Genomic DNA, 8,587 nt, shown 5'->3' with positions numbered 1-8,587 from the left:
TCCTTGTCGTACTCAAGACCGTCATAATTAAGTTTGTATTTTTTCTTTTGCTCCTCACCCATGGCAGAACCAACCCGCACTCCCTCCGGAGGCCTTCAGAGACGCCGCTCGGCGTTGGGAGGGAGGGAGGTGGGAAAGGGGCGGGGTTTCCGTGAGGGGCGGGGTCTCCGTGAGGGGCGTGGCTCCCGGAGGGGCGCGGCTCGGAGCTTGGCTGCCCCCCCCACCCGCCTCGGTGGCTCGGCGCTCGCTCGATGTGCTCGGGCGGCGGCTGGCGGCGCCTGGCGGCGGCGGCGGGCGCGGGGCGCTGCCGGGAGCGGGGCGGCCGCAGGTGCCGGATGCGAGCGGCGGCGGGCGGTGAGTGACCGGCCCCGGCCCCCGCCCCGGCCCCCCTCGGGCGCCGCGGGGCAGCTCCGGCCCCTTCCCTTTCCCCCCCCCTCCCGCCTCCCCGGGGCGGAGGCCATCCCCCTCCCTTCGGCCTCCCCCCGCCTTCCGCTCCCCGGGCGGGGTCGAGCGTCCCCGCCCCGGCTCCGTGGGGACCGAGCTGTCGGCGGTGGCTCTCGGGGCGCAGGGGGCGTCGCTGGGCTGCGGCCGTCTGCCCCCCGGTGACTTCCCGGCTGCAGCGGCTCTTCCTCCTTCCAGCCCCCCGGCAGGGCGCTGCCGGCAGGGCGGGGGGTTCCTGCCGCCTGCGGCTCCCCGGGGCTCTCGGTGTCCCGCTGGGGGCCGCTCCCTGCTCGGGCGAGGTCGGGCCCGGCGCTGGTGGCGCCGTCCCTGCGAGCCCGGCAGCAGCAGCGGCTCCGTGGCCTTAGCCTGTGTGTCCCGTGTCTGCCAGCGGCCCGGGGAGCGCCGGTGCCCGCCGGGCTGCGCGGGCAGGGCCGGAGCTGTGCGAGGTGCCAGAGTCAGTGAGGTTGGAAAAAACTTCCGACATCATCCAGTCCGACCCTGTGAAATGATGGGGTCGTTCGGCTCAGTGAAATGTGGGTGTGCTGGGTGGGGGATAGAGGAAATAAGCAGGGTAGAGCGGTGAGTCCAAGCTGGTTACTTGTAGGACTTGCTGAAAAGGTGGTTATTTGCAGGACTGATTTTATTTTTTGTTTTAGTTTTTTTTCTTTTTTGTCTTTGCATTTAGTTGTGCCATCAAGTTTCAGATACAGCTCCCCAAAATGACTGAGTACATAGGCAAGTGCAATAGGAAAATAACAGGGTAAGAAATGTGGGAGGAATTGAAATAACATGTTGGTTGAGAGATGGTTGCTTTCATCCATGTCTGTCTGGAGATATTACGCTTCTCTGAGACTTGGGAATTTTTTTTAACTTCCTACCCAGTGCTACATTTCTGCCTCATTTGGACTGCCTTGCAGTCCACAAGTGTCCATGAGCTGGGTGACCAAACATCTTTCCTCCTTGCCTCATCAATATCCTAATTAAGAACCTGAAAATGTTCTCTTAGCAAGGCGTCGACGTCTGAAATTTGGGATGATCTTACTTCCAGAAAAGAGTTTCCCATTCTGTCCAGTTTTACTGTTTTTTTTAAATAGTCTTCCTCCTGCAATTTCCTTGCTTGTTGCAGGTACAGTTTCTAGCCATAGACTCAAATGCTCTGAGTCAAAAGCCAGTATAATATTAAGCAATCCTAGCTCTGACAGAACATCAGATTAAACCTAAACTCCAAATATTCATTGTTTAAAATGTAGTTAAAATCATAATCTCTCTTCAGTTTTCCAGGTTTTCTGATCATTCTTACAACAAGTAAACAGTCTCCTTCCTCCGTTAATGATTTCTCTGCGTTTCACTGCTGTAAACTTTTTTGGTTTTGTTTTTGCTGATTTGGTTTTGCTTATGATGAAGTTGTCAGAACAGTTAAAGGACTGTAAATAAACAAATTCGTGGCTTAGAAAAACAAGTCCCTTTTCTTCCTTTACATTTTGCTCACCTGAAGAAGGAATGCTCTATAATTCTTACTTCCCTGTTTTTATTGTATCTTATCCCAGCTTGCACCCAGCAATAAGCAGCAAGAGGCATGTCTTGTTGCTGATTTCTTTCCTATGGATAGCTTAGTTTACAATTTTTGTGGTTTATGCCCACTCCTTGGACAAAGTGTTTTTATTTAGGTGCAATTTCTGTTGTCTGCAACATCATTTAAAACAGATGCGGTTATTTTCATTATACTGGTCGGACTTATCTCAGTGAAAATTATTTTAAGTTGTAATGGTAAGGGTGGTTTTCTTTATGGAAAACATATTTTAGAATGTGTCAGAGGTGAAGCAATTTAATTAGAAGATTGCTATCCATCAAACTTATGCTGGCTTTTAAAAAAAAGTATAAAGTTGTGTTGTATTTTTCTGGTCTTCATTCAATAAATGGAAATGTTTTTACAGACTTGATGGTTTGGGGATGTTTTTAATGCTCTAATTGCTTCTTAATATTTTAGAGCTAAGTAGCAGTTTAGGTCAATGGAATTCCAAATGAATTTTAAAAAAGTAAAGTTCTAAGTCATGAACAGTACAAGAAATCTAAAATTGCAGGATTTCTTGTGAGAGTGATCCAGGGTTTTATGCTAGCTGTTGAGAGTATTTGGGGCAAAACTGGACAGTAAAGACATTAAAATCTGTAATTCACCGGTTGTTTTCCTGAGGTCCTGTTAGAATGAAACTGTATCCACTGATGCAATCCATTCTTTATTACACTGCTCTTCCCAGAGAAGCTGGACTAAAGCAAAATAAGTAGGTTGATTAGAAAGGCAGAGGCCACTGACCTCATTTATTAATCAAAACTTTCTCTTATGTTATATTGAACCATATTTAATCAATTTCTTTCAATGTAGTGATATGTTTAGCTGTAAATTCAGTAAGCCTTAATCACTGTACTTGAAATGAAACATCAGTTTTGAGTTATTTTAATTCTGTTTATTCTGCACTTTTTGGCTTTCTGACTTCACTTAAAAGGAAAAAAAAACCAAAAAAGAATGAAAAGAAAAAAGTATTTATCTTGATAGGATGGTGACAGAAGACTGAATATAAAAGGTGTTCTTAAAACATAGATTCTGACAACTATGGAAGATGTCCATGAAATAATACAGTTAGAGTTTTGTACATGAGGAAAAAAGCTTGTGAAGCACATACAGACACTACCTGCATGTATTTTGAATGCCTATAGGTCACTATTTATTTATACAAACAGGCAAAGAAAACCTTCTGCAAGAGAAGTCAGAAGTACTTCATTTTACTGTCAGGGACTGGAAAATAGTACTCAGAGAACTGTAGATGTTTCAGTGAATTTACTTTCTATGTGAGTTTTTCAGACAGAGCGGAACCTACTGCTGTACTTGAAGCCAGCTGAATGTTCGAAATCCGAAAACAGCTGAATTAGTATCTTTTAGCAGAAGTCAGATGTTAGCTCTTCAGTTTAACTTTGACCTTCTGTCTTGGACCACCTACATTCTGTAAATCTGGGCTGTGCAACATTGTCTTTCAAATTACTTTTCCCAGGGGAGAAATATGGTGTTTGGTAATGGAGGGAATCTTGTTTGTAAAGGTGTTTGGAGGATGAGGGATGATGAGACAGCACATGCACAGCGCAGTCACGTCAGATTTATTTTTCATCTTTTGTGCTGAACATGAAAGCAGAGGTCTGTGTTTAAAGCTTGCAAAGTGCGAGTTCAAAAATCTGGCTGATAAAAAATTTCGTGCTTTACTCTGAAAATTATTTTAGGGAATTTCAATCAGTATTTCTGTTCAAAAGCATGTGGGTTATTCTCCCAGTGTTGGAAGTTATAAAGAGAAGGGAAAAGCAGCAGGGAGAAAAAAATCATTTTTCTGATACCCTGGAGAAAAAAAAAAAACAACTCCAAATCCCCCTGAAGCAACTTCCCTAGACACCAAGTAATGACAGAAATGCTTGCAAATAATTATTTATTGCGTGATTGCCGGGTTACAGGCTTTGCATAGGGAAAGGTAAGATATGTGTTTACTATATTAAACAACACCAGGTTCACCACTCCTCTGGAAAAATTCTTTGTAATTGTACTTTTTATATTATTTTGGAAGTATTTAGTGATTTTTTCCTCCAAAAAAAACTTGGTCTGTGTAGCCTTTTCTTGACTACTGACGTTACTAATCTGCAGAAAGTATGTTCAGCATTTTCATTAGAAAATACTGTGATTACGTCTGGTGATGAGTGTGAAAGCCCATGTTTCCTTTCTAATTTTCCTTGCTTTGTTTTTAAGGAAAACAAAGTTTCTGAGACACCAGGTCCTTAAGGGGTCTGATTTTCCCTTGACCTTAACAGAACTGCAGATTCCCAGATTTTCAGTTTTATTCTCAAAGACTATGCTTAAGCTATATTGTGCAGAAACCAGTGGGGTCTCTGGCAGTGTAAAAGTGTCTGTGGATCAGATTACAGTATAAATCAAGGATTTTTAGATATATTTAGACTTGTATTTTTTTTTTCCTTTGACACTGTTGATAACCCAGAAGCCATGTACCCCTATGTTTGGAGGTTCAGCAAAAAGCCTGCATTAGTTAAAGATTAAGACTATTTTAAGTAAAAGTTCCTTTTTAAATAGCCACTTTTGCATTGAGAATAAACTAAACTATTTTTTTTAGATACTCATGAAATGTCTCAATTAAAAAAGCAATTACTTTCAGTTTTCTGTTTGGGAATTCTGTGAGTCTTGTGACATTTCAAATCTCACAGCGGTTTTAACAGGTATACTTTGGTTCTTGCTGGAAAACTAAGCATTGGATTTTTGGCAAAAAATTCAGAAGCTATGTGTATTGCAGATGGGTTCTTTGCATGTTTCCTTAGAAGAGAAGGCAGGGGAGATTGTGTTTCTCACAAGACAACCTCACTACTCTGTAAGTGTGATCACTCCATACAGGAGATGGGATTTTAGGCAGACAAGTAGAAATGAAGACTCATAAGGCAAAGAGAGGCTTTTGTTAGAAAAATACCTGTGCACACAGTCTGTCAGGGAAGTATTGAGTGTGTGTTGGACCATGTGAATTGAGAAAAACACTCTAGCATATGGCTTGAGTACATCCCTGAGCAAAGGCCAGAAAGAGGTGTCGGGGAGAGAACATGAAAAATACTAGAATCTCAGTAACACAAGTGTATGTCTCATCTTTTAAATATTTTTGAAACAAAAGGAACTGTTAAAATAGTCACACAGTAAGTGTAAGTGTTGCAGTCTTACATACAAGCATCCAAGTTAAAGCTTCGACCATGTGAACTGTGTAATTACAGTGGTTATATAGTGTTTTTATAGAGAATATTGTATATAGTTACAGGGCTTAGAAAAAAAAATCTGTGGTGTCTTGTTTCTTTTTTCTAGAAAAAAAATTCATCCCTTTGGGATTCATTTAGTTTATTTTTCTGAACTTCTGGATCTTTCTGAATGCATTAGCATAAACATATTTGAAAGATTTTGATGCTTGAAGTATTGTTTTCTAATTTCTGCCTGTGAACAACATAAGATTAAATGATAATGAGATATTAAGATTTTTTACCATTTTCCTAATAATTAAATGATGTACAAAAAATTAATCATAACTTTGGAACAAAAGAGGGATGAATGGCTTAGCTGGAAGAGAGAGTAGGATAATGACTTCTGGATGAAGCAAACATTGCGGAATGTTGGAGGTGGAAGCAGATGTAGGAAGATGTGCTTTGTGAGAATTTAGAAATTAATGGGAGATTTATGGCCATCTGTGATATGGTTTTGTATAAAGCTGAGCTGACTTTTTTATATATATGTTTATATATAGATGTTTAGGACTTTACAATGTTGCTAGATTATAGTGATGTGTCACACACTAAATACGGAAGCTTTTAACAAGTAGATGAATTAGTTTCTGGGGAGTTGCAATGTAATTTATATGGAAAGTAGCGGAAAGTTTGGGGAGAAACATCTGTGTTCAAACTTTCTTTAATTATATTTTCTTCTATGCTATTGACCTTTTCTAGGCAAGCCAGTATGACCAAAATAGACATTCAGAACACTTAAATTGGTTTGACTTGAGTCTTGGTAATGAATAGGTGCTGTTACATTGAATACATGAGCAAAACCGTTCATTCAAGAACTGGTATAAACCAGCATATTGATCTAATTAATTAATTGGGGGAATAAATTATTTTCAGTGTGAAGTTACAGAACTTTGAAGCTAACATTTTTTAAAATGTATTTGGTAAGGTGAAATATTTTTTGGATTTTTTTCTCAAGGTTTTTATAAACACAGATATATTCATCCAAGTTTATAGGGCTGTTACTGACATTTGGATTATTGCAGTTTTGATGGTTTTGTTTAGTAGTGGCACTTGGAGATTGTCATTGTCACTTAGGTAAAAAGATTTTGAACTGAGGTGAAAATGTGACTGTGGTTCTGGGCTGTCCAGATGTGTATGTATGAAATTAAATCTGTGTGCTGGTGAGCTTGATGGGGGAGGTATGTGTGTTCATGGTAGCAGAGCAGAGGGAAGGAAATCTTTTTTTAAAGTCAACTCAGTGAAATAGATTTTATGAGTCCTCAAACATTTTATTCCGCTTTCTCTGTTTGAACAGGTGACATAATTGGCACATGAAATTATTTGTGAGCTTAAAGAAACAAAGAATTCCCCCTCCTTTTAAAAGTCTCTGTTCATCTGTATTATAGACTATTGTTGGTTTAAATCTATTTTTAGTGTTTTGCTATTTTTACTTCTTGCTGCTGGTGAGTTACAAACTCAGTGTTATATGTTGGCTCATTAACTTCCTTCAGGTTGTTTATGGTGTATGATGCTAACAAATAAAACTTCATTTTACAATGGAATGTTTTTGGAGAAAATTCAGCATTTTGATGTCATAATGTCATCTGTGTGGTTGATTTTTGTGGTGAATATCTCTCCCCTCTCCAAATAAATAACATCTCAGAACTCCTGATGTAAAAATAGATCAATATATAGGCTATTTTTCACATTGTAATTGACAGGATGCTGTAATTTAAAATGTACAAGGAAATGGATTTATACTAGTCTAATTTTTTTTGACGTGTGATAGATAGAAGGTTAATTGATGTTAAATGGATGCTTTGTTAGCCCTTCATCAGCTACTAAACTAGTACAGGAGGAGTGCAAATCATTACTACAAAAGGCCAAGGCCAGTGTGTTTTCTTAGCGAGCTTTATAGGTCTTTTTTCTTATGCCTCCTTCTTTCCCTCCTTCCCAAGCACACAAAACATAAGCAGCTGTAATGATAGGAGGAGAGAGCAAGCAGCTTCTCTAAACACACACACTCGCACTCCGGCCCCCCTCTCTCTCCCCTCCCCATACCCAGCAGAGTGACAGCTTCTAGATGTTGCGTGCGAGTGAGTTCAGCTGGTGCTGTGTGGTCTGGGTGTGTGGTCTCCAGCTCAACCGAGAGGCTGCTAACAGGGTGGATGAGGGAGAGCAACACTGTTTACTTTAATTTATTTCGGATGCCGGAACTGTGCCCGGAGTTTCTCCCGAGCCGGGTTCCACCGTCAGCGGTGTCAATCCCTCGCAGCTGCAGCCCAGGCTGCGGCGGGCGGTGAGCCGCTCTGCCGAGGGCTCTCCCAGCATCTGCCCCGGCTCCGAGCCTTTTAATCCCTTGTGACTGAGAAAGGGTAATGGCATCGCTGAGTGCTGGGATTATTTTGCTTTCACTCCGTCAAGATACATGGCCATGAAGATGTACCTTGCTGGGTTAAGGCAAGCGAGACCTCTGAGATACTGAAGGGAATCTGCGAAGATTGTTGCGGTGAAAGCAAAACTGCTGCGCTCATTCCTTGCCCACCCTAAAACTAAAATGTCTAGTGTGCCCTTTGTGGCTGATTGGAATATTCAGGAGCCTTTTGAAAAAGCACAGAGTATCATATTATGTCATTTAATACTGCAAGTCTTCTTTGTTGTTGTTTGCCCTCTCTGTCACAAAACTTGCACATCTTCCCAAATTGGAACTGATTTTTGGCATGTAACGTTGTAGGTTAACATGTTTGTCAGTGTTAATATTGGCTTGAATCAACACGCCGGATATGACAGGGCAAGACAAATGAGGCTTTGTTTTTCTGTGTGACAGTGAAATTACCCACTTTTTTATGTTTGTTCATCTTTTCATTATAAGTAGCTTAGTGGTGTTATGAAGAGTTTCTTTCCCCCTAAATGTAAGATTCGTGAGCGCTTCTTGTTTAAATTGACAAGTCTTCTTTTATTATTTAAATAAACATGCATAGATTCTTAATATCACTTGGAATTTCAGCATTGTTTAGCTTATTCACTTCCCAGTCTTTTCTGGCAGGCTTGCAGGAATGGACTTTATATTATTAATGCAGTGTTGAAGGCTGTGGCAATTCTAGGGCACTGAAGATCTCCAGAGGGGTTAATAAATGTCAGTTATTTTCACAGTGCTGCTTTTTGGATGCTTTTAATTCTTGGTTTATGTAGATTGTCTGTCTGAATTTATATTGTTGGGAAGATAAAGCACAGAAAAGGTTGTAGTAGTGTTTTTCATCATTTTGTAATGGTTTTGAGTACAAACATCCAGGAAGCATTTTGCTTTGTCGTTCTTCTTGGGGTCATTTGTCGTGTCCCTTCACTG

The 8,587-nt window shown here is 41.1% G+C and overlaps 1 protein-coding gene across 1 annotated transcript in view; it reads left to right on the top strand.

Moving 5' to 3' along the window:
- The first annotated feature begins 290 nt into the window (after positions 1-290).
- Positions 291-8,587, top strand: part of EXOC2 (exocyst complex component 2) — a 125,478-nt gene continuing 117,181 nt past the window's right edge. The window contains exon 1 of the mRNA XM_059478863.1: positions 291-354. The gene's annotated coding sequence lies outside the window, so the exon portion shown is untranslated. The remainder of the gene's footprint in view (positions 355-8,587) is intronic.

The sequence above is a fragment of the Ammospiza nelsoni genome, chromosome 1 (assembly GCF_027579445.1).
Source record: "Ammospiza nelsoni isolate bAmmNel1 chromosome 1, bAmmNel1.pri, whole genome shotgun sequence".
In the NCBI taxonomy this organism is placed as follows: Eukaryota; Metazoa; Chordata; class Aves; order Passeriformes; family Passerellidae; genus Ammospiza; species Ammospiza nelsoni.
Note: the sequence above shows the minus strand (reverse complement) of the source record. Positions and strands in the feature narration are given on the sequence as shown.